At 38.7% G+C, this 25633-nt stretch overlaps 2 long non-coding RNA genes across 13 annotated transcripts; both read left to right on the forward strand.

Annotated features, from left to right (window-relative positions):
* The first annotated feature begins 11676 nt into the window (after positions 1-11676).
* On the forward strand, positions 11677-14192 carry LOC130745132 (uncharacterized). 12 transcript variants are annotated; one of them, XR_009021544.1, is made up of 8 exons: positions 11678-11985; positions 12122-12225; positions 12623-12681; positions 12759-13027; positions 13117-13208; positions 13354-13452; positions 13561-13621; positions 13737-14192. It is a non-coding gene; the product is annotated as an uncharacterized LOC130745132 (long non-coding RNA). The 12 variants fall into 12 exon arrangements; XR_009021540.1 differs by having other exon boundaries at positions 11677-11985; positions 12093-12225; positions 12623-13027; XR_009021541.1 differs by having other exon boundaries at positions 11677-11985; positions 12122-12826; positions 12918-13027.
* A 6396-nt stretch (positions 14193-20588) lies between these two features.
* LOC130745134 (uncharacterized) lies at positions 20589-24439 on the forward strand. Its single transcript, XR_009021545.1, has 2 exons — positions 20589-21786; positions 23894-24439. It is a non-coding gene; the product is annotated as an uncharacterized LOC130745134 (long non-coding RNA).
* Positions 24440-25633: the final 1194 nt, after the last annotated feature.

Consider the following 25633-nt stretch of genomic DNA (forward strand, 5'->3'; position numbering starts at 1 on the left):
CACGGCCCTCCTTTTGTCAGATCCATAGTCCGAATTCTGAATAGTAATAACATAGCCATGCTCTTTACCTACAGCTTTGGCCTAATTAACAAGAGCTTTGGAGGATTCAAAAGCCTACAACATTTAAAAACTCAATTAAGTATACATCGCAGTTAAATTGTTAAAACTTACACATAGTGTATAACTTGTTAAATTGAACAAAACTTACTTGGCTAGTGGTGAAAGCTTTTGTAAGATCCACAGAAGGCACAATCTCCATATTGGGCCTATTTACTTCCTCAGGTATCATTATGCTGCAATCAACAAAATAAGCTCAATCAATCTAAAAATCTTTGTTCTGTCCGCACTTTAATATGCGGCAGCACATATTTGCCTTCCGCAGTTTAACTGGCGGACCTATTATTCCAACATATCACTTTCCGCACGTATGTTAACGGGAAAATCAATTTTATTTAGGTAGTAGCAGTACCAGACCTTAAGACGATTGAAATGACTAAGTTTTTTTCACTTCCGCTAACAAGGTAGCGGAAGGTATAAATTTAACACGTCCGCACGTATGTTAGCGGGAGCGTGTAATTTGTTTCATTACCGCAGTTTTAAGGGCGGGACTAACCAGTTACGTCAGAAAGTCGCGAAATCGCGATGGAAGCTAAAAAAACTGAAAAAAAAGCTCGGAAAAAGGTAAAAACTTACATGGGTAAGCTTCTATTCTTGACTTGAGATCACCCAAAAGAGCTTGGGAGTGGAGGAGTGGAGGAGTGGAGGATTAAGAGGAGGGTGAGGAGGAGGGTGAGGAGGAAGAAGGAGATGGTGTGTGGGAAGTAAAAATTAAATATTACCTTTTTATGTTTTTTTTACTAAGGGCAATGTTGGAATTTTTAAATAAGGAGATGGCGGACTTAGCAAAACAGGGAGGCGCAAATAGTCTCTGCCATTTTTTTTAACATGCTATCAACGCATCTTTTTTTAAAGAAATTTAATATATAACAAATTTTTAATGATATTTTTTTTAAAAAATTAGTATGTTGACTTGTTATAACCGGTCAAAGTAAGTGGTGTAAAATTATACCACTCTAAAAGTGGTGCATATTAGGGAGACACTTAAATGATTGGGTAGTTACAACTTACAACTATGTGCATTGCACACTAATGTATAGTACACAGTGTTATTCTAACACTTGATTATACTCTATTGCGCCCCTTCAAGCTCATCTAGGTTGGTCACCACAACGAGCTTGTGCATGAATTCCAAAAACTTAAAATGAGCTTATTTAATAGCATAAGCGCTTATGTCAGTGTTTAGGAGAGCTTATGCAAACAACTTAAGACTTACCACAAGTTGTTTTGAGCTTATTTTCATAAGTTACTCTGGATAACTTATCAAAAAGAGTTTATGCTTATATATAGCTTATTTTCAATTTATTTCAACAAAAATTTTAAAATAGCTTATGAATAAGCCCTTATGTCAACCGCTTAATTAAGTTGTTTTCCCAAACGGGACCTTAGTAGTAGGGAGTGGTTTAGTGAGAGCATCTCCGACTTGAAAGTTGGCGGGAATGTATTGGACCTTGAACTAGTTGCTGAGAACCTTTTCTCTAACAAAGAAGATATCAAGCTCAACATGTTTGGTGCGGGCATGAAGAATGGGATTGTGTGCCACAGAAATAACTAAGAGGTTATCACAATGAATATACAACTGGAACCCTAGGAAGAACTGCTAAATCTTGAAGAAGGGACTGAACCCAAAAAAAAGTTCAATAGATAGTTGTGCTAAACTTATGTAGTTTGCTTTAGTGCTACTCCTAGCCATGCACTTGTTATTTCTTGGACCACCAAGATATAAGGTTAGAACCCAAAAATAGAGAGGCTCCTGCAACATACCTCATGTTTGGAGATCTGGCAGCTTGCATATGAAGACTAAAGGAGAATGTTGTGCCCTTAATGTATCTTATGATTCGTTTAACAGCAGCCCAGAGTGTGTCCAAGGGATTGGCCATGAACTAGCAGACCTTGTTTACTGGAAAACTAAGCTTGGGTCTAGTGATTGTAAGATATTGCAAAGCACCATTAGTGGATTTGTACAATGTAGGGTCAAAAAAGGGGATGCCTTGATGCTTAAATAATCTGGAGGTATTCCATTGGAGATGGGTAAAATAAGTTTTTGGTTCATGAATTATAGCGAGAATTTAGTTTTCGTCGCTAAATTAAAATTATGATGGTTTCCATCCCTTTACTTGATAAACTGTTTAATTTTCGTCCTTTGACCATGTTAACTTCTTGTTGTTCCTATTTTCTTGGTTGTCTACATTTTAGCTAAGATGTTTTATCTGTCAAGATGTGCGACCAAATGTTGGAGCATATGGTGCAACATTTGCCCCTGCGTAGCTGCTGTGTGTTGCGTGTTTATTCTAGAAGCTTTGGATTGATTGGCGTGTGATATGTAAATAAGTAACACAAGAAAGGGGGGTTTGAATTGTGTTCTTAAAAAAAAATTACTTGTTAAAACTTTAGTTTATGAAAAGAATATAAGTTCTTAAGAAAACTGTTCTGGTGACTTTTCAAAAACCGTTTAGAGTAGCGGAAGTAAGTAAATAAAGCAGAACGATAAGCACACAGGAATTTATACTGGTTCACCCTAAACGATTGGGCTACGTCCAGTACTTGGCCACCACCAAGATTTTCAATAGCAAGTATCAAGGACTTCTCCAATACAAGTATTGTACAGGACTTCTCCAAGTATTATCACGGACTTCTCCAAGTATTGTACAGGACTCCTCCTAGTATTATCACGGACTTCTCCAAGTATTGTACAGGACTCCTCCTACAATCAACAAGATTGTTTGGCTCTACAAGAAATCTCTTCTTAAAAGAGTTAGTGTAGACAATTTATGGCACTGGAACTCTCAAGTGTTTTGGGTTCTGAAAGGACGTTGGAACACACAAGAGTTCAGAATCTAAGAGAGAAGTAAGAGAAGAGATTTGACTCTTTTAAGGTTTGATATTCTCTCTTGATTTAGCAGAGGTATGAGATCGGATTTGACTCTTAGGAAATCTGCTGTGAGCTTTTAATGCTTTGAAGAATGTTTGGAGTAATTGCTCTGAGTTCTTTCTTTTCTTGCAATAAATTCTTCTCTTCTTGTTTTTTCAATCTTCAGATATGTCCTTTATATATGATCTTGCTAGTTGTGTAGCCGTTGAGACACAAAATCTGGCCGTTGTTTGTAGCCGTTGTGAGTGTCATCTAACCGTTGATTCAAATCTCCGGTTGGCAGCTTCATTAAATGCATGCTGCTGTTCAAAGCTATCCTTTAGCCAAAAAGGTGTACTTTGTCAGCTAGTAGGTGGCGATAGCTTTGGGCTACTTTGCAGAATAGAGACATTTTGGAAATGTGATGTTGACGTGTTGTCCTTTTTCCTTTTCATTGGTCACCGAGACTTCTCTCTTCAAAGGTAAATCAGCTTGCGCGTGACCGGATTAGTTTCCTTCTGACTAAAGCATGGGACAAATAGTTGAGATACAATTTTGACTTTCCCGCTCGAAGGCTTCTTCTGAAATTTTGAGGTATGACGTGGCATGAGACGATACAGAATAAGTGTCTTCCTCGTTTACTGGACGATGCGGTCATATCTTGCGTAAACTTCTTTTTCCTTATAAGGCTTAGACATATTCGTTGAAGCATGTGACCTTATAATATATATTTCCTGAAAAATGTCATTAACATCTGGAATTAGATTTTAGTAGAGAGAAGTATTTATAAAAATTGTTAGGATCAAAATAAGATTGAAACACGTTGTAACACGTTTGAACTTAACAATCTCCCCCTTTTTGATAATGACAATTTTTATTGAAAAGGATAATGATCAAGAGTAAAAAAAATTTTATGCTCCCCCTGAATTGAGTATGATAAAAGTTTAAAAGAACAAACTTATTCAAATCATATTACTCCCCCTGAGTTGTATAAAACTTTGGTGTTAGGTTAAGGAAATAAACTTGAACTTGATCTTAAACTTTTCTATAATTCCTATTTTCTCCCCCTTTGGCATTATTAAAAAGAAAGAGAAAAAAAAATTAGTAGAATGGTATGATATGCATAGTAAACATGGCAAACGTTAGTCATAAAACGATAGGCATGGTAGAACGATAGAATATGCATAATCAGTGAACAATTGTCTTAAAACATAAAAGTAAATGCGAATTGTTCAGGATAGAGAGTTGGCCATTAGCCAAAGCGTGTCAGCAGCTGATCGATCTTCAGAGCAAGGGTCATGAACTGCTGGTTGATGTGGTCACGGTGGTCTTCAAAGTCTTCTCTGGTGACAAATTGAGTCGCCAAGACTTGAGCACTTGAGCTTCCACCTTCAGTCTTGAAATCAGCTTGAAGTCCCTCAGATTCATCTTCTCCTTTTCCATCATCAGAATTGTTCATTTGTGACTCTGTATCATCTGCTTCTTCAAGCATCTTCTCCTTTCCCTTTTCAGTGTGGGCTTTCTCAGAATGAGAAACAACTTCAGGAATGTGAGTGGGTAGGAGTACAAATACCCAAGTTCCAAATTTTAGTGAGAGCGCTGAGGTCCGATTCATGAGAGAATATGGCAGAGTACCAACATATCCCTCAGAGACACTCAATTTCCAGAAGTCTGGATCAGGAACTTTGCAAGCGTGAAGTTGGAACATGTAGTTGTCACCCTTTTGTCGTTTCCATGTAGCGGTGAGCTGATTGCCTGAAGACTTGTCAATCTTTCTTGCCAGAAGGTTCAGGTAGCTTTTGAACGATCCCTTGGTAGTCCTCAAGGTGCGTCTGCGTTGGATGGCAGAGGACACTAGCGTCTGAAGGCGCCTCTTTCTTTCTTGAGAAAAATAGAGAACAGTACCGGATCTGCTTGCCGTCAGAGTGCTTGCTTTCGTGAACGGTTTGAGAGTAGAAGTCATATGCTCATCGGCAATCAATGACTTAGGCAAAGATTGAACAAGTTGGAATGCAGAGGCATTCTCTTGTGCAACGACAATTTGGTCAGTGATGAAAACAATGTTCATGGTAGAGTTTGGTTGAGATGTGAATGGTTCATTTGTTGTTTCAGTCAAGGGTTCATTGAGGTTTGTGTTTGGTGGGAGTTTTGGCAATGGTTCAGTGTGGTGTTGTGAATGTGTTGGAGAGGAGTGTGGTGTTTGAGTATTGTCAACAAACAGTGAATCCAGAAATTCTTTGTTGGACAATTCTTTCTTGATAAGGTAAGAGAGAGTTTGCTAACCTTGTGTGAAGGACAATGTCCTCATCAAAGAAGGACTCCTCAGGTTCAGCAGAGAGAATCTTCCTTTGCTGACATGCAGGTTGTGGTCCAACAGCAACTTGAGATTCTTCAAATTGCTTCCTCAATCTCTTTAGCTTTTTGGGTTCAGCATTCTTGACAGGCGGAGAACCTTTTCCTGATCTGGTTCTTGAAGCGATGGGGTTGGATTGAGAATGCAAGGGTTCACCACTCTTCACAATCTTGATTGGAACGGACTGTTCTTCCTCGTCCTCAGGGAACGGTGCGATGCGGAGAGCTGCAGGAACGATTCTCTTGGACGGTTCCTTCTTTGACACATCGGACAGTTCTGTCAGACTTTTCTTCCTTGTCTGGACAGTCTGTTCATCAGATACCTTTTCTTTTCCTCTGGTGTTTTTCCTTGTTCTGGGCAAGTATTCTTCAGGAACATCAGAGGCATCAAAGGGAATGTTCATCTTGCTCACATCTCCCAGTCTGATCGGTGAAGGAAAGATCACATCTTCATTCAAGCGATCCTCTGATTCCAGAAACTCTTTGATAATACCTTTCTTCTCGAAAATAACAGTCAGCAGCGAGCCAAAAGGAAGGTATCCTTGGCTTTTCTCTAGATAGTTGATCAAGTAGTTCCACATCAAGTGTGCAGGTTAATTTTCACTCTTTTCAAGATCTTGTACAATGCGTACCTTGCATGCGCATTTACATAATTTCTTGCACCATCCTTTGGTAAGACAACCTTGCTAATCACGACATTGTTGAACTTTACTTCATCAATGAGATTGCTCACTTCCACAGTCAGTGGTTCCTCTTGGTTCTTCCAAATGCACTTCCAGTCATCAACTTTCGCAAACCAATTTGGGGAATATTTTTCACCAACTTCCAACTTCACATTCAGTGCTTCAGCCATGTCGTTGAGAGTCACTGAGATGATCTTGTCATTTACTTTGGACTTAATGACTTGTCTGTGATTTATCACAACAGCACAGTCATAAAATTCCTTCACCAAAGGCACATACACCTCGCGCTGAGCCATGGTGTACACCGTCTCCCAGTCCTGATGAAGTAAGTCTGCAAGCCCAGCCATCTTCACGAAGGCAAACACCTTCAGATCAAAGTACCTTGGGGACACAAGAGAGTTGTCACCCAGTTTCTCAGTTTTCACGGCTCCAACCTCCTTGAGTTGAACAAAACGTTGGCAGTTGATCCTCTCTGATCTCCTCTGGATGATCTCCATTTCTTCAGCAGAGTAAGGTGTTTTACCACCTTTCTTGGATGGGGCCTTAGATTTGGAAGGGGCTTTGGAAGAGGTAGCAAGAACTCCGGCCATTTGGGAATGAGAGGAAGTTGCAGAGAAGGCTTAGGGTTTCTTTGCTTGGAAGAGAGAGAGAGTGAGTTACAAATGAAGTGAGGTGAAAGAGAGAGAAGGAAATCTTTTGGATATATTTGATTTGGAATAAGGAATGGCAGTTTTGGGTGTTGTGCAGATGGCGGTTTTCTTTTCATGAGAGGGAAACTATTAAACAATTGGGCAGTTGAGACCACGTGCGTTAAAAGTAAGAAAGATAACTGCTTCGCATTTAATGTGATGAGACCTTTCAAAATTCACTGTTGTAGCACGTGCAAGAGTAATGATGCGTTGAACTAAACAATGTCTTTGCCAGCTGGTAACCAAACGATATAGATTTCCTGAGAGCAACTTCATTGAACGAAGAGTTGTTGAACGATTTGATCTACTGGTTGAACAGTGAGGAGATAGAACAGTGCGGATGTTCTTTGAAGAGCGAAACCTGCAAAATAGAAACCTTTGTTTCCATACCTTTTATTGAGCAGAGTGCATATTTATCCTTGTTCTTAGATCTGAGAATCTGCCTTCTAAAAGAGGTTTCGTGAGTATGTCAGCAAGTTGATCTTCTGTGTGTATATGAGATATATCAATGTTTCCCTTTGCCACAAGATCTCTAATGAAATGATGTTTGATCTCAATGTGCTTTGTTCTTGAATGCTGAACTGGATTCTTGGCAATATTGATGGCACTTGTGTTATCACATAAAAGAGGTATATTGTTTTCATGAATGTTGTAATCCTCAAGTTGATGCTTTATCCATAGGAGTTGTGTACAACAAGAACTTGCTGCCACATATTCAGCTTCAGCAGTGGATAAGGAAATAGTGCTTTGACGTTTACTTGTCCAGGATACTAAACAGTTTCCCAGAAAGTGACATCCTCCACTAGTGCTTTTCCGTTCAACTCGATCACCAGCATAATCCGCATCACAAAATCCTTTCAACCTGAAATCTTCACCTTTCTCATATAATAGACCAAGATTAGCAGTACCAATTAAATATCTAAAGATTCGCTTAACAGCACTAAGATGAGATTGTTGTGGGTTTACCTGAAACCTTGCACATAGACAAACACTAAACATTATGTCTGGTCTGCTGGACGTTAAATAGAGAAGTGAACCAATCATCCCTCTGTACGATGTTGGGTCAACCGGTGAGCTTTCATCACTTTTGTCCAGAACAGTGTTGGGATACATAGGAGTACTCATCTCATTTGACTTGTGCATGTTGTATTTCTTGAGCATATCCTTTATGTACTTGGACTGATGTATGAAGATCTTGTCTTTCTCTTGCTTGATTTGAAGTCCCAGAAAGAATTTCAGTTCTCCCATCATACTCATTTCAAATTCACTTTGCATGAGAGTAGAAAATTCTTTACACAGTTTATCGCTGGTTGCACCAAAGATGATATCATCAACATACAATTGTACAAGGATGTAGTCGTCCTTCAATTGCTTCCTGAAGAGGGTGTTGTCAATCTTTCCTCTTGAAAAACCATTCTTCATGAGAAAGTTGCTTAGACGATCATACCAAGCCCTTGGGGCTTGTTTTAAACCGTACAGAGCTTTCTTCAACCTGAACACGTAGTCTGGAGTGGATGGTTCTTCAAAGCCTGGAGGTTGCTTCACATAGACTTCCTCTTCAATTACTCCGTTCAGAAAGGCGCTTTTGACATCCATTTGATATAGCTTGATGGAGTGTTGACATGCAAAAGCTAGGAGTATCCTTATTGCTTCAATTCTTGCAACTGGTGCTAACGTTTCAGTGTAGTCAATTCCTTCTTGTTGGTTGTAACCTTGTGCTACTAGTCTCGCTTTGTTTCTAGTGACTTTCCCATTTTCATCCATCTTGTTTCTGAAGACCCATTTAGTACCAATGATAGATTTTCCAGTTGGTCTTGGAACGAGGGTCCATACTTGACTTCTTTCAAATTGATTTAGTTCTTCTTGCATAGCCAGAATCCATCCTTCATCTTGTTGAGCCTCTTCAACGTTCTTTGGTTCAATCTCTGAGATGAATGCGCTGTTTGATTCTTCTCTGAATGCTGATCTGGTCTTTACTCTTTCTGATACACTTCCAATGATTTGCTCTGGTGGATGATCACTTCTGTACTTCCACTCCTTTGGAAGTGAGATTCCGCTTGAAGTTATGACTTGGTCGGACTGTTCAGGAATAGTAGCAGGAGGTGACGGAGATTGATCTTCATGAACTGATTCTGATGGTTGAGCTCTTGTTGTGTCATCATCTGCTTCATCAAGATCTGATAGGTCTAGATTGAGAAAATCTCTTTCTAAACGATCAACGGCCTTGACTGAACTATCATCGAACTTGACATTGATAGATTCTTCAACGACTTTTGTTCTTGAGTAATAAACTCTATAGGCTTTGGAGTGAGAAGAATATCCAAGGAGAATTCCTTGATCAGACTTATTGTCAAATTTTCCGATGTTGTCCTTGGTGTTGAGAATGTAACACTTGCATCCAAATGGATGAAAGTACGATACAGTAGGCTTTCTATCTTTCCATAGTTCATATGGAGTCTTTTTCAACATGGGTCGCATAGATATTCTATTCTGAATGTAGCATGCAGTTTCAATAGCTTCAGCCCAGAAATACTTTGGTAGGGAAGTTTCACTGAGCATTGTCCTTGCCATTTCTTGAAGTGATCTGTTCTTCCGTTCAGCTACACCGTTTTGCTGTGGTGTCCTTGGAACTGAGAACTGATGGTTGATACCTTCTTGTGCACATAAATTTTCAAAATCTTCATTTACAAATTCTCCTCCTCTGTCACTGCGAATGGCTGTGATGCAGTAGCCCTTTTCATTTTGAACTCTTTTGCTGAAGATCTTGAATGCTTGGAATGTTTCATCCTTGCTTCTTAGGAAGTAGACCCAACAGAATCTTGTGTAGTCGTCGATAATGACAAAACAAAATCTTTTTCCAGAAACACTAGCTACCCTAGTGGGACCAAACAAATCCATATGTAAGAGGTCCAGAGGTTTGCTAGTACTGACAAAGTTTTTAGCACGACAGGAGGTACGATGCTGTTTGCTTTGAGTACATGCAGAACATGTAGCATCAGATTTAATAGATAGTTTTGGCAAACCACGTACTAAGTCATTACTTATGATTTTAGTAATGGTCCTTAAGGATGCATGCCCTAGCTTCCTATGCCAAAGCCATGTATTATCCTCTGATGATACTAGACAAGTTACATTTTGATTTGCTAGGTTTTCCAAGTTCGTCTTATATAGATTCCCTTGTCTCTGAGCTTCAAAGATGATTTTGTCATCGGAATCAGTAACACTACACTTCACTTTATTAAAGGAAACAGTGAACCCACTATCACATAATTGACTTATGCTAAGTAGATTATGTTTTAACCCTTCAACTAACAAGACATTATTAATTACTGGAAGAGGTTCCTTGCCAACAGTACCTTCTCCAACAATGAATCCTCTTTGATTTCCACCAAAGGTTACAAATCCACCATCAGATCTAACTTGAATCTTGGGGAACATAGACTTTTCTCCCGTCATATGATGCGAGCATCCACTGTCCAGGTACCATTGTTGGCGTTTCCTTCGTTCTGTTAAGTAAATCTCATCATCTTCATCATCATCTGATCCATCTACTGAAGCCATGAGAGCGAATAGAGGTTCTTCATCTTCTTCTTCCTCGTCATCTTCAGAGTTGTTTTCAGAGTCATCCCAGCCAGTTACTAGAGCTTTCTTCTTCTTGTAGAATGGTTTCCTGACAGGCTTTTTGGCTAGTCTAGGACAGTCTGGTTTGATGTGACCTGGCTTTTTGCATTCGAAACATGTAATGTTGCTTTTGTCTGCAGTTGAGGTGCTTTCACCTTTGTGTGGAAAGGATTTCTTTTTCTGACTTGATTCTCTTTTGTTGTCCTTCTTCAAGCCTTTTCCTCTTTGTTGTTTGATCCACATCTTTTTGAACTTTCTGTTGAACAATGCTTGCTCATCATCGGACAGTTCTTCTGAGGAATCTTCTTCATCAGACATTTCTTTCGTCTGACTGTTCTTGGAGATGTTAGCTTTGAAGGCGATGCTTTTCTGCTTCTTTAGGCTTTCATCTTGAGAAAGTTCAATCTCATGAACCTTCAGAGATCCCAGGAGATCTTCAAGTTTTAGTGTGCTAAGATCTCTTGCTTCTTGGATAGCAGTAACTTTGGGTCTCCATCTTTTAGGAAGGCACCTCAGTATTTTTGTGATTTGATCAATGTGTGCGTATGTGCGATCGAGATTTCGAAGACCATTGATAATGGTTTGAAATCTTGCGAACATTTCATCAATGGTTTCATTTTCCTTCATTTTGAAGGTTTCATATTCAGCCACTAGTAAACTTACTTTGGCTTGACGTACATTTGCTGTACCTTCATAGGCAAGCCCTAGAGCTTCCCATACTTCTTTGGCAGTTGCGAGTCCATCAACTTTGTCCAACTGAGCTTTGCTTAAGGCACATAAGAGAAATAGTTTTGCCTTTGAATTGAGTTGATATTCTTTGCGTTGAGCTTCTGTCAGCTGATCTTTCTTGATGGGTTCACCAGCGTCATCTTTGTAGACGATGTTGCCATTTTCAATGATATCCCACAACTTGTAGTTTGAGGATTCTATGAAAAGTTGCATGTGCGTCTTCCAGTAGGGATATTCGGTTCCATCAAAGAAAGGAGGCTTGTTGGTGGATGAGCCCGTAGCGATAGCTTGATTTTCTGCCATGGATCTTTACTCTACACCTGTTAAGATGTTAGTTCTAGAGCCTAAGCTCTGATGCCAATTGATATGTAAATAAGTAACACAAGAAAGGGGGGTTTGAATTGTGTTCTTAAAAAAAAATTACTTGTTAAAACTTTAGTTTATGAAAAGACACTACAAAAAAAGCGGAATTTAGCGGCGGTTTTTTAGCGGCGGTTGGGGTAGCCGCCGCTAACGCACCAAGTTAACTTAAAGGTTTGTATTTTAGCGGCGGTTTAAACCGCCGCTATTTTTTAATATTAGAATTTTCTCAAAATTTCGCTCCAAGCAGCGGTCACGATTTTAAATCCCCGCCATCCTCAAATGAACAATTGAAACCCTATTCCCCCAAATTTCCCAATCCACGTTCCCTATTTCCTTGAAACCGCTCCACCGCTTCACATATCGTTGTTGACGAGCAGGAGGAGGAACCACCAGCTTCACCGCGTCCCCAGCTCCTCCACAGCTTCGTCGAGTCTTCATCGCTTCAAAGCCTCCTCAGTTCCTCATCGCTACCCTCGGATCTCTTCCTTCATCGATGTCCTCGAGCTCCATCTTTGTTCGTCGTTCCAGCTCGCTTTCTACTCGCCAAAAATCTCCATTTGCACTGGGTTTTCTTCCTCAGGTAATAACACTTCTGGACCTTGACTTTGTTCAATTTTAGTTGCTGTTGTTTGGCACGCCGTTTAGAAATTGATCTCTCTATTTTGCGTTTTGGTTTTGACCATTAAGGTAATACTTAGAAACAAAGTGACTTTCAGGGAAGGGGATCTTGATTTCTCTACGGCTCTGGACTTGATTCAATACCGATCTTGGATTTGGCTTAAGGCAAAGGTTAAAGGTCCTTTCTTCTCGCTGTTGAATGGTAAAAAAACCCACCTTATGTTTGGGTTCTTTGTAAATTTAGTCAGCTATGGTGCCCTCTCTGTTAATTACAAAGTCTGGAATGTTGGGGTTGTGCTGTTTTGCTTCTGAAGAGAGACTCGTGGTGTTGTTATCCTATTTTTTCTTGTGGATCTTTTGCTGGTTTTCCCCTTGTGCTGTAAAGATTGGTACCTTTTTAGCATTGGTCTTGTTAAGGCCTCTTAATGATTAACGAGATTCTGGAATGTTTTTTGGCTTTTGAGGCTGTGTTGCTGGTGTTTATATGTTTGCAAGGGCTCTTAATCTTACTGGTCTCCTGGGTATGTGGGGTTTTTTTTTGAAAGGGATGGTGTTTTGCTTGGTTTGATTGGAATGGCTTTGTTGCCTCATTTTTGTAGGTAGCAATAGGAAGCAAAAAGCTCCTCTTTTCTTTGCGTTGCTAGGTTCTGGACCTCTGGTAGTTCTTAGTTTTTTGTTCTGTTTGAGTATCAGATTCTGTTTGAGTATCAGATTATTGATTATTTACTGGTTTAGAATTAGAGCAGCACATTTCAACAAAGGTCCCTCATGGTGTAAGACAAGGAATTAAAGCATGAATTGAAGTCAGTGATATATGTTGACGCCTTTTGATCTCACATTCTTTTTGAATCTCTTTAAGTATGAGTGGCCTCGTTTTTGTTTTTTATGACACAGGGTTATTACTTGAATAACATTATGCTTCAACAAGTGACTCTTTTGATACAGGAGGTATGTGAAGGGAAGGGTTAGGTATCTCTAAGAGAACCTTAAGAAGTAAAGGCTTGGTAAAACAAATTTTTGTTACCTTATTTCTCACCAGGATGTAAAATGGCTTTTGTGGAAGTCTGATGGTATTTTGTTTGGTCATTTCTAGGATTTCTGCAAAGGCAGTTGCATGTTGCATGGAAATTGATAATATCACGTACAGAAGGTGAACCATACTTCTTTACATTTGGAAAATCAGAGGTAGTTAATCCATATATATGTAGATATGCTTCCTGTTTAATGAAAACTTATGAAAGAAGTAGCAATTGCTTCTCATGCTGAACAACTATCAAATGCAAAGGGCCTCTTTTTTTAATATTTTCAGTTTGTTTCTTTTTCTCATAAGGGGGACTCACTCCTTGCTGCTCTTCCAATGACAGTTTCTCTTTTATGTTCTTAATTTTCTGATGTTGGAAAGGCTTATATGAGCAAATTGGCATGACAGGTTAGCTATAAGAATCTCTTTGGTTTCTCATGCTGCAATTTTAAAAACATGTATGAAGTCACTTTATGAAAATTGATCTATCAATATCTAAGACTGGCTAATTTTCAGGTTTTTGGTGCTCTTATCATTGAAAAGCTTCTTTCTGTTCCTACCATGCCCATGTACCAGTGTAAGTTACTATTTACTCAAATTTTGTGAGAATAACATGAAATTTCTGTTTGAGTCAAAGTCACTATTTACTCAAATTTTGCTCTTATTCTACTAATACCATTTTTTATTTCCAGAGTATAGAACATTTGAGCCAAAGTCTATGAGGTCTCATCCATAGTAGTCAATAGCGGCAAATAGCGGCGCTATAGCGGCGTAGCGGAGCGGAGCGGCTCCCTGCCGCTATTGAGATGAAATAGCGGCCAACTTCACAATAGCGGTCGTAGCGGTGCGAATAGCGGCCAAAATAGCGGCAGATCGCGGCCAATAGCGGGAAATAGCGGCGCTATATGAACGAAGGAGAAAATGACTCAAGCCCCTTCGTTTTAAATTGTTGGGGAACCTTTTTATGGGCATGTTAGGACTTCTCAGGGCCATTATAGGTCAAAATTGATAGAATTAAGCTTCATTCTTCATTCAGATTTGCAAATTCGACTTCTTTACCTTGCTTTTGAGAAGTTATTAGTTGTGTGTTATTGTTCAAGACTCATGATTTTTATTTCTATTATGAATGTTATGAATTTTAGGCAATATTTGACATTGTTTGCTATTTATATGTATATAGTATTAAACTATTAATGATATAAAATTACATAAAAAAATTCAGAATAGCGGCCATCCCGCTATGCGCTATCACGCTATCCCACTTTTGGGGCCGGCCGCTACGCGCCGCTATCCGGGATTGACTACTATGGTCTCATCACCAATTTCTATATGTTTTCTTTTGTTTATATCGATGTTGATTCTCACCTCTTCATCATCCTCTCATCCTCTCAAGCATTCAAATTAATTGTTGGAGGTAAAGATGGCTAGGTGGTGAAGCTTTCAGAAGAATACATGCTTTGGGCTCAAAAAATTCTGTTTCAATTCAATTACACCCTCTGTGAGTCCAATTAAAGTCTCCTGTAGAAACAACGTCTTTTTACTTTTATGAACCTTGTGCATTTCAGTTTTTCTTTTGATCTACTCCATGTCAGAATCATATGTAACAATTACAAGTAGTCTTGTTTACAATAAAAATTCATCTTTGATTGTTTTACCAAATTCATTACATAACGGAACGTAGTCTGCAACCTTTTCTTTGATGTTCATCTTTGATGGTTTCCTTTGCTTGACATAGGCACATAGCTATATATATATATAGGGAGAGTGAGAGGTATGATTAGATTGAAAATGAATTTTTTTATCAGGTACTGGCAACAGTGCTTAAATGATACCTATATATATATATATATATATATATATATATATATGTTGCCATATAAATTTAATTTACAATTAAAAAGTGTTGTCTTATTTACAATTTTATCATATATGATGTCTATAAATATTTGATTTTTTATGTACTGGTAGAAAAAGAAATCAGATAAAAAAAAAAGTGCCTAAAATCCGCAAAAAAAAGTTAGGCTTTAGTGGCGCTTCCAACCGCCACTAAATGACGAAAATAAAAAAGCACTACTCTATATATAGCGGCGGTTGTAACCGACGCCAAAACACAACGTAAAATATAGCGGCGGTTTTAGGCGACGCTATCACAACCGCCACCAAATATTTAGTGTCGCCAAATTTAACGTCGCTTTTTTAGCCGACGCCAAGTGTTTTAAGCGAGATTTAGCGGCGGTTAGAACCGCCGCTAAAGACAAAAATAACCGCCGCTAAAACCCGGATTTTTTGTAGTGAGAATATAAGTTCTTAAGAAAACTGTTCTGGTGACTTTTCAAAAACCGTTTAGTGCAGCGGAAGTAAGTAAATAAAGCAGAACGATAAGCACACAGGAATTTATACTGGTTCACCCTAAACGATTGGGCTACGTCCAGTACTTGGCCACCACCAAGATTTTCAATAGCAAGTATCAAGGACTTCTCCAATACAAGTATTGTACAGGACTTCTCCAAGTATTATCACGGACTTCTCCAAGTATTGTACAGGACTCCTCCTAGTATTATCACGGACTTCTCCAAGTATTGTACAGGACTCCTCCTACAATCAACAAGATTGTTTGGCTCTACAAGAAATCTCTTCTTAAAAGAATTAGTGTAGACAATTTATGGCACTGGAACTCTCAAGTGTTTTGGGTTCTGAAAGGACGTTGGAACACACAAGAGTTCAGAATCTAAGAGAGAAGTAAGAGAAGAGATTTGACTCTTTTAAGGTTTGATATTCTCTCTTGATTTAGCAGAGGTATGAGATCGGATTTGACTCTTAGGAAATCTGCTGTGAGCTTTTAATGCTTTGAAGAATGTTTGGAGTAATTGCTCTGAGTTCTTTCTTTTCTTGCAATAAATTCTTCTCTTCTTGTTTTTTCAATCTTCAGATATGTCCTTTATATATGATCTTGCTAGTTGTGTAGCCGTTGAGACACAAAATCTGGCCGTTGTTTGTAGCCGTTGTGAGTGTCATCTAACCGTTGATTCAAATCTCCGGTTGGCAGCTTCATTAAATGCATGCTGCTGTTCAAAGCTATCCTTTAGCCAAAAAGGTGTACTTTGTCAGCTAGTAGGTGGCGATAGCTTTGGACTACTTTGCAGAAGAGAGACATTTTGGAAATGTGATGTTGACGTGTTGTCCTTTTTCCTTTTCATTGGTCACCGAGACTTCTCTCTTCAAAGGTAAATCAGCTTGCGCGTGACCGGATTAGTTTCCTTCTGACTAAAGCATGGGACAAATAGTTGAGATACAATTTTGACTTTCCCGCTCGAAGGCTTCTTCTGAAATTTTGAGGTATGACGTGGCATGAGACGATACAGAATAAGTGTCTTCCTCGTTTACTGGACGATGCGGTCATATCTTGCGTAAACTTCTTTTTCCTTATAAGGCTTAGACATATTCGTTGAAGCATGTGACCTTATAATATATATTTCCTGAAAAATGTCATTAACATCTGGAATTAGATTTTAGTAGAGAGAAGTATTTATAAAAATTGTTAGGATCAAAATAAGATTGAAACACGTTGTAACACGTTTGAACTTAACAGCGTGATCAATAAGTTAGGATTGTTGAAGAAGCTTCTGCATGTATATCTGGAAAAAAATCAAATGTAATCAAATCTGTTGAAGACGATTTGATTTGGTTTAAAGTGTAGAAGATTATATCTTTTTGTGTTCAAATTTTATTTGATAAGATTTTTTACTGGTTTGAAAGATTTGTTCTAGATTTAATATGGGGTGATTATTTTATTAGGTGAACAAATCTTCTGAAGAGAGATTTGCTGCTGCTTTTGTTTTTGTGGAGAAAATATGTTTGAGATCAAATCTTTGACAACAAGATTTGTTCCATATTTTGTAATAAAAAAAAAAGATTTGTTCCATATTTAGTTTATGAACTCTTTGTTCGTTCAACCCATTGAAGATCAAGACCTGTAGAAGAACGACTATTTAAGGAAGTTCAACCCTAGTTACTAAGTGTACGTTGGACACCGTTTAATGGTGTTCTTAGGGTTGTGTTTGTGAGTTCTTATTGTGTTATTTGTACACCACTTTACTGCCTCCATTGATGATCATATGGCATAGAGTTGGTTTGTTTTAGTTAAGTTGTAATCTCTTCATCTTATATTGTTTTTGTATGTTCAATCACTGTGGCAGTGATTGTGAGAGAAAGTGAGAGGGGTCTCATACTTAGGGGGAGTACTAAGTAATAAGTCACTAGTAGGAATAGGTAAGAAGGGCCTTGAACATGGGTTGTTCATCTAAGACCTTGTGTACTTGATTCTCTATAATAGTGGATTATCTTTCTCGGGTTGATACCCTCCAGATATAGGTGACGTTGCACCGAGCTGAGTTACCAATCCTCTATGTTCTTCTTTATTTTTTGCCATTTTAATAATGTGTTGCATTTGTCGTTTATCTCTTGTACGTTATAAATGTTGTCCTATACATTGTGTAGAACATATGTCCCCTGCATTCTATGCGTTGTCCTGGATATTGTGTTCGACATCTGTCCTGTGCGTGAACCAGAATTTCACTGCTGATATGGCATGTCACCCTTAGGGGTAGAAATAAGTCAGGTGGTCCAACAGGGGCTCGTGGCTTGGCTCATGAGAGGCTTGACTTATATATTAAAAAAGTTGGGCTTAGGCCTTTTAAAAGGCTTAATTAACTAAAAAGGTCAGGCCTAAGCTATCATAAAAGTCTATTTGGCTTGATAGGCCGACTTATTTATCTATTATTTTTATTAATGTTATAAATAAATATTTATATAATATTAAAACAACAAAGGTTAGAAGATTTTATTAGCTACTGTGTTAACTCCAAGAATTTTTTCCATTATTTTATTATTTCCCCAATTCCCCTCATCCTGCCACGCGTCCATTCTCTATTATTTTCGAATATTTTATTCATCTTCATCTCTCTTCTCTCTCCCACTATCTTCCCTCATTAATTCCTTCCCCCATTAACCACCCACCTCTCCCACTCACTACAATTCCTTTCTCAACAAGCTCCTTGATTCATGTACTCCTTTTCAGATTCAAATTTGAAACTAACTCAACTTTCCCAATGCATATCCTCACCTAATTAGAAGAAAATTCTCTCACTCTTTTTAATGCTATATTTTCAAGTCTTCTTCCTATTTATTTCTTTTTTCTTGTACTTCATGGTCATAAGTCTTTTTTAGAAATTTAAATCCAATTCTCTCCCTCATCTCCATATCAGAACCCTCCTCCCCTTGTATCCAGATTAGAACTCTTCACCCCAATCCCCACCATCATCCTCTTCGTCCACCACCACCCCTCATCAGCGACATCGCCATCTGCCACCCCCTTCCCTCATCTCTTTCATCGAGTCTCATAAGAAAAACGAAGCTCAAGTGGTGTGCCGCCTCTACTGCAACCCCTCATATTGTTCGATGGGTCTTTTCAACAGCAAAATATTTGAACAAGATGAGAGTTTGAACACTGTCGCATGCCTCAAAGGGAGATCACCAGCGGAGATATATGCTTCAAGGGATGCTAAGTAGGAAGCATAGTCAATGAGCAATAGACTAATCTTTTTTATGAGGTAAAGCTCCTTAAATATCTTTTAGTCTTTTTTTCTTTAGGTGGTTTGATGCTTATTGAGGTTCAAGAAAATGATTCATTTGAAGAGTTGTTCCCAATGGATATTTACTGGGTTTTTAGAGGTCTACTAGGTAAGGATTTTACCTTTATCTTCCCTTTTAATGAGGTTATTGATTTTAGTTGACATTCTATTGAGGTTCTTGCTCAAATCATTAGAAGTTTTAGTTGTTGCTTGTAATTTCATCATAATATTCCCTTGAAGCATTCATAATTCTCACTACAACTCTGCTGCTATTTTGTAGAACACTGTTAGGTTAGGTTTCTCCAAAGTTGTTCTCTTAATTAGACGTTGAGCTAGCTAATAGTACCCATAGTACATACAGATAATTGTCCTATCGGCCACCCTTATGCGATTACATATAGAATCGGGCTGAATCATTCCTCATTCAATAATGAAGTTTGTCCATAATAAAAAAAACAGATTTTGATTAAGAGAAAATGAAATCTTAATAGATGGGAGATTTTTACAGATAATTGTTTTATGCAATTTATTAGGCTTAATGTTAATTCACTGATGTTGGCAGGGACAATGTTAGATGATATGGATTCCAGACAGGACAACGACGGGGAAGAGGTAGAGCATGGATGGAGCTATTAACATTATAGTCAACAAGGTATGTGTAGACTTGGCTGGAAAGATCAGATTTGCATTATGTATACGTCTCCACTTCAAGATCAAGTTTTGGTTTGATGATAAATACAAAATGTGTAAGTTATTATATTATTTTTATTATATTTTTCCTCCCAATAAGGACCATGGTGAGGAAAATAAAAACATAAAGTTCTGCATTATTTGTTTTTTTTCTTTGTAGTCCTTTAGTACTAACTATGTGGAGAAAGTTTTGTTTAGCAATGCATCCAATGTTGATGTATATTTTTTTGTAGATTGCAATGAAAAACAACTCTCTTAAAAAAAACAGCTTTCTTGATATGGCTGTTCTGACTTCTGGTACAACAGAAAGCCGTGGAAAATGTTTTGAATCTAGCTACATGTAAGACCCAAATTTCAGACTTGGATTTAAATAATTATTTTTAATTATTTTTCCAACCCACGAGTAGAATCGGTTTAACCGCAAAAGGACCTGGTAAAGGAGAATGCTGTGTTGGATGACTTAATGAAGAAGAACGTTCAGGAAATTGCTTGAAAATAGTACTATAGTCGCTATAGATTATAGCACGAGCCTTATTCACTTCTGCATTAGGGCGAAAGCGTTAGTAAAGGGCTAATATGCTCTTAAAGCATTGTAGAAACGAAATTCAAAAAAATCTTCAGAGGAATATAAGAATTTCTCTTATTCCTTTCCATGACAAGTATTTTGACACGAAACCCTGGAATGTACGAACGACCGATTCCAATTCTCGGAGGTTTGCCGAAACTAAGTTCCTGATAGCTCAAGAACCTTAAATAAACTGTCGATGAAGACTTTTTTCTATTCAGAGCCTCAAACGAAGATTCCACACGTCAATACCGATTTCTTTCGATGTTTCTAATCTTTCTTCAGAAGGAAGTTTTCTCATCCGACATCAATTGCAAAAAGTAGTGCTGCGGCATTTTGAAGCCGACTGCATTCAAGCTATTTTCTCATTTAAAATGAATTTGAAACAAGTATCGACCTTTTAGGAAAGAATACTTAGCTTAATTGCATAATATGACAACGTCATATTTGTTCTAATTGTCTAACAATTATTCTTTGGCTTAATTCTTACTCACTTCTTTGTTTATGAATTATTTTAATTTGCTCAAAGTGATCATAATTTATATTTTATCATTTCATTAAGTTCCTCATAACTTTTGGTATAGTAATATATCATCTCTACATTTTTCTCTTAACTCTATGAGGTAAATCTTCTTGTGTCTAAATCAATTTGTGCTCAATTTTAAAATATCTTCTCTTTTACTTGGCTCTCCCTCCTCCCCGTCCCACATGCTCGGATGACCATTTGATTTTTCTGATTACCAACAAATATCTATTGTCTTCTCCCTTACATCTTCACGTTTTATTTCTTTCCTCTGCAGAACACATTTTCTTCTTCCTTTCTCTTCTTATTCTTCTCCTTATTTCTCCTTGCCGCAACCTCCTTCTTCACTTGCGTTTCTTCTTTTCTCCTGCTCACACCCACATCATTTTGTTCCTCACCAAAATCACCATGCCATATATCCTTTTCACCGTCAACCATCTTCATCTTCCTTGTGCAACACCATCACGTTGCCTTCTTTTTCTTGCAGCAAGTCACCGCACCACCATTACCACCATGAGCCCAATAGCCACGAGCTCCTCTCTTATGGCTGCACCACCGCAGGTCCAGTAACCACCACCACCCTCCTTTCCTCACGAGACAGGCCATCCCACTACTCAGCCTTCCTCAACGTGCCACACCACCAAGACCAGCAACTGCCGCTCCTCTTTTCCTTGGCCGCGAGCAAGCCACCACCGTGGGTACTCCTTTGTCCTCCGTTTCCGGCGAGGAAAAGCCACCAATCAATGAGCTCAACGTCACCACACCACCACCGCATCACAGCGTGAAGCCGCCACAGCCACCGTGAACAAAACAGAGCAAGAAAAACGTGAAAACAGAGGAGTACGACGCCGCCGACGTCGTCAACTTCGACCTTCGATTCCGATGTCATCGGACCTCCGTTCACAGCGAGGTTAGTACCGTTGGAACCCTTGTGACGCCCACAACAAAACCCATGTTCCGGTTCGTCATTCCGTCGCCGTCGACCGCCGCCGCTGCCGCCTTCGGGAGCTTTTTCCGGTCAACTCCGGCAACCGATGGAAAAACAGAGGATACTGCTACGATCCTTGCCGTGAGGAGAGTAAAATCCTATTTTCAATTTCATATTTGGGTCATTTTATTCGACGACCCCGACGACCATCGTCGACCTTCGGCTGAACTTTCTGGGCAAATCATCGACTCTTTGGGGAAACAGACAGCGCCGTTGAATTCCTGACCGCGAAAGGATGAAGGAGCAACCTTCCTTTGTGTCTCCGTCGATAATTTCTCCGTCAACCCCGTGAGCCGCAATTTTCTCTGACGACTCTTCACCGACAAGTTTCAGAAATTTGATTTTCGTAAGTCTTCAACTCTTGTATATGTTTTAGCCTCGAGTAAGCAAGTTTTAAAGAAAAATAAACATTTTCATTGTTATTGTGAAAATCGAAGTTTAACAGTTGATTAGTGAAGAGTTGCGATTTATTTTACAAAATGGTTTTCATTTCAAAAAGAGATAAGGTACTCTACTAATTACTATAGTTGTTGACTGAAAAAGAGTTGTTTAACATGTGTTCGCTTCGAGTCAATTGCCTGAAGTCATAGCTCTAGACTTGAGTAGTAAGTAGCTCGATTAGTGATTTCATTAAGTATGCTTGTGAAATGTATGATAAACGGAAGCACCTTGCATCAAAGCTACACAAAGGAAGGAATCGAGCCGACGCAGGCAAACAAAGATGTAATCGGATTGGAGTTGCACCTTAGTATGGAAATTGGCTAAATTGAGGGAAACTTACCTTGCTAGCTAATGTTTTAGGCGTCGATCAATTCGACTTGGTTTATTGTTTATGCATTTGATTGTTGATTGACTGGGAAATGTTTTCTGGAGGTTTCGACCGAGTGAACTAATTAAGACGTGTGTCTTCGTTTTCTAAAGCTTCGGCCGACATTGTTGATTGGGATTTGCTTATCGCTTTGATTAATTGTTGATTGATTCATATGCTATGTGCTAAATGGTTAATCTTAGGATGTGTTGATATATGTGCCATGATTGTTGGATTGTGCTAACTTGGTTGTGCAATTATACATATATCTGTTGTACGTCAGAGTGTGGGAAAACAGGTAGCTATGTTATACACATGATGAGATTTTGGAAAGTTTGACGGGACGAACCGAGGTTCGGACCCCTATTATTATTTTAGTGGATCGAGACCTTCTCTGGGAGTTACTTGGGATGATGAGATCTTTTAAACTCATAAGATTAGAGACAAACATAAATGAAAACTAATTTTCAAGGAAAATTCATAATTTACTAAACAACATCTGAACTCTATAAATAATGATAACAATCTCAGATAAAAGCTTAGGGCTTGGATACTAGTTTTGAAAAATGAGAAGTGTCGCCGAATCCAAGTTTTGGGGAAACTCATAAGTTTCTGAGTATGTTTATACTCTTTTGCTCGATGAGCAGTTTTATGGTTCGACTATCTAAAGGGATAAGTCGGGGAACTATAGGTTTCCAAGTACATAAGTACTCTTCGCTCGATGAGCAGTTTATTTGTTTGGCTATCTAAAAGACAAGCTAGGGGACTATAAGTTCCTGAGTACATTGGTACTCTTTCGCTCGCTGAGCAGTTTTTGACCATCGAAATTTGATGAGTCAGATGACTCAAGAAGTTATCAAGGGTGATTGCACTCTTTTTATATATATCTGTCTTTTGTCGCAGAATCGACATTTACCTTAGGGTACAGTAGAGCCAATTAACACTTTTGCTGATTAAGCAAGTTTTTGGTCAATGACCACAATATACCTTCGGGTACAGTATACCTCGGGTACAATATGCCTTCGGGTACAGTAGAAACAATATACTCTAGCTAGACACGCGTATCCTGGTGAGGACGGTCGTTGTTTGGCTAACCATATTGCACTCATGCATTTATTCGTGAAAGGTTCCTTCGGGTACCTCGGGCATTCGACGGGGGATATGATCGACCGCACGGTTAGGATCGACCTGTTGATGTCGGGCACATCGGAGGAAAAAGTCGACCCACAGGGTTAGGACTGATCCGACTATGTCTAGGTTGTAAGCGACACCCGAGGGATATGGTCGACACAAGGCCAGTGTTAGGACCGACTCGATCGTGCCCAGCCTACTTCTTCTGGAACATTTTTGGATTGACGTTGCATGACATATCATGAACTCTAACTATAGTTGTTGGGGTCTTGATGATTTGATGTTGATAAACATCGTTATGTGTTTTGATGATTGAATTGTATTAGAGATTCGATAACATGCTATGTATATACCTTAGGGTAGGCAATACATAACTTATATCTATATATACAACATATATATATACCCCCTATTCTTCACATGTTGCTTGTATTATCTATTATATTTTGTGAATTGACCCTCGCGCCTTGGCTTTGTATGTATGTTTGTGTTTGGGCGGTCGGCCTGCTGCCAGAAGTTCAACAACTGATTCGTGATGGTTCAACGTTCGGGGAGGACTCGGAGCGAAATGACTACTACTGAGCCTTCGACGTGGACCCGGACTTCATGCAGGATCAGATGAGGGTCAATGTTAGGGGTGTAGTATATGGGGTGTTGTTGTCATAGCTCTGATTGTCATTTCTTATTTTGGGGCAGGGTAGGTCCCCGACTATTAGCTTTTTGTGTGGTTCTCTTCCATGAGTATCACAGAGAGTTTGCCGGACATAGGAGGTCTTTTGGAGGCCGTTCTAGGCTGACTTACTTTCTTGGAGGACTGTATTTATAAAGCTTATGACTCTGACTATGGGTCGCACTTGTTTGCCCGCGGGCACCACTTTCAGTTACTTTCCGTCACTTGAGGATACTAGTGACGATGCTTTTAGTTACAACAGGGTTGTAATAGTATTGTGTATTAGTTTATGTTTGTCGCACTTTGGGGTTGAGTCTCTATTTCGAAAATGTCCTTTATTCTAAAAAGAAAACGAAAAAATAAATATACCTGCTTTTCCGCTTTATTTTATTTTTGAGTTACTAAAGTGACACCCGAAAATCGGGGTGTTACACTACAGAATTAAAAGATTTTTGTAAATGATTATATGCTTTGTTATTATGCAAGGTGTCACTGTTAGCATGAGAACAACATGTTTTTTTAATTCTCTTTGACTATCTATTTATCCAGCAGCAAAAAGAACAATTTCATGCTAAATCCTAACTTTTTCTTTTCATATCAAGGATGGAAAATTCATACTTCTATTATCGAATCTCTGATAATTGAAATTTTGACTTCATTTTCATTTAATTCTTAAATTAGGTAGAAGCTCTCATTTTCCCCCACTTTTTTATTTTATTCTATCTTTTGTTGTAGTTTGTTTTCATTTCTCTCTGCAGGGAAGATGTTTTTTAAAGTCATCCATTGTTACAAGAGAAACAGATACTGAACTAGAAGTTCATTTTCAGGCTTTTTCAGTTCAGAATTGATAAATTTCATGCTTAGGTGAAGGACCTAGAGTCATTGACAAAGTAGAAAAATAAAAGACTATAATAATTTGCTTAGATAAGATCTTAATGAACACTGAATTCTAATTTAATATTCCTTCTTATGGTCTATTTTGCATGTAATGTCTAGAATTTCTACTCCTGTTTCAGTCTCAAGCATTTGTATACTTGAGTTTTTGGGACTGAAGTTATTAGGATTTATTGCAATTGTTACGAATTGAAATATCTGTAATGTTATATATAGTTAAGATGTTGCATGTTCACACCAGACTGCGAGCAAAATAAGCAAAAAGATATCCTTACATTGCATTCATGCTATGTAACTCATGGTAGTTTTTCTCATGTGTGTTTCAAAAATGGAATCTTCTTTATTCTTTACAAGTCCTTTGTGGATATAAAAAGTGTTCAATTGTTATCATGATTGGACTGGGCGAGCCTCTAGTGAGGCAACGCCAAGGGGGTTGCCCGCCCAGTGGCGGGTCGTTAGGTCAGTGGGTTGGGCTCTAACCAGCGAGGCCCAACTGGCCCACCATGGACATTAGCATATGGGGGCCCAACTCCCACCCCTATGAAAAGGGGACGGTTACCAATTGTAAGAGACTTTTGCTCATTTGCTCAATACACACATGGAATTCAGTTACTCTCTCTCTTGTGCAATCTCTCTTTACATTCTAGGGACTACCCTCTCTCTCAATGTTCATATTAGGAACATTTGGCG

Source organism: Lotus japonicus, chromosome 3, assembly GCF_012489685.1.
Source record: "Lotus japonicus ecotype B-129 chromosome 3, LjGifu_v1.2".
NCBI classification, from domain to species: Eukaryota; Viridiplantae; Streptophyta; class Magnoliopsida; order Fabales; family Fabaceae; genus Lotus; species Lotus japonicus.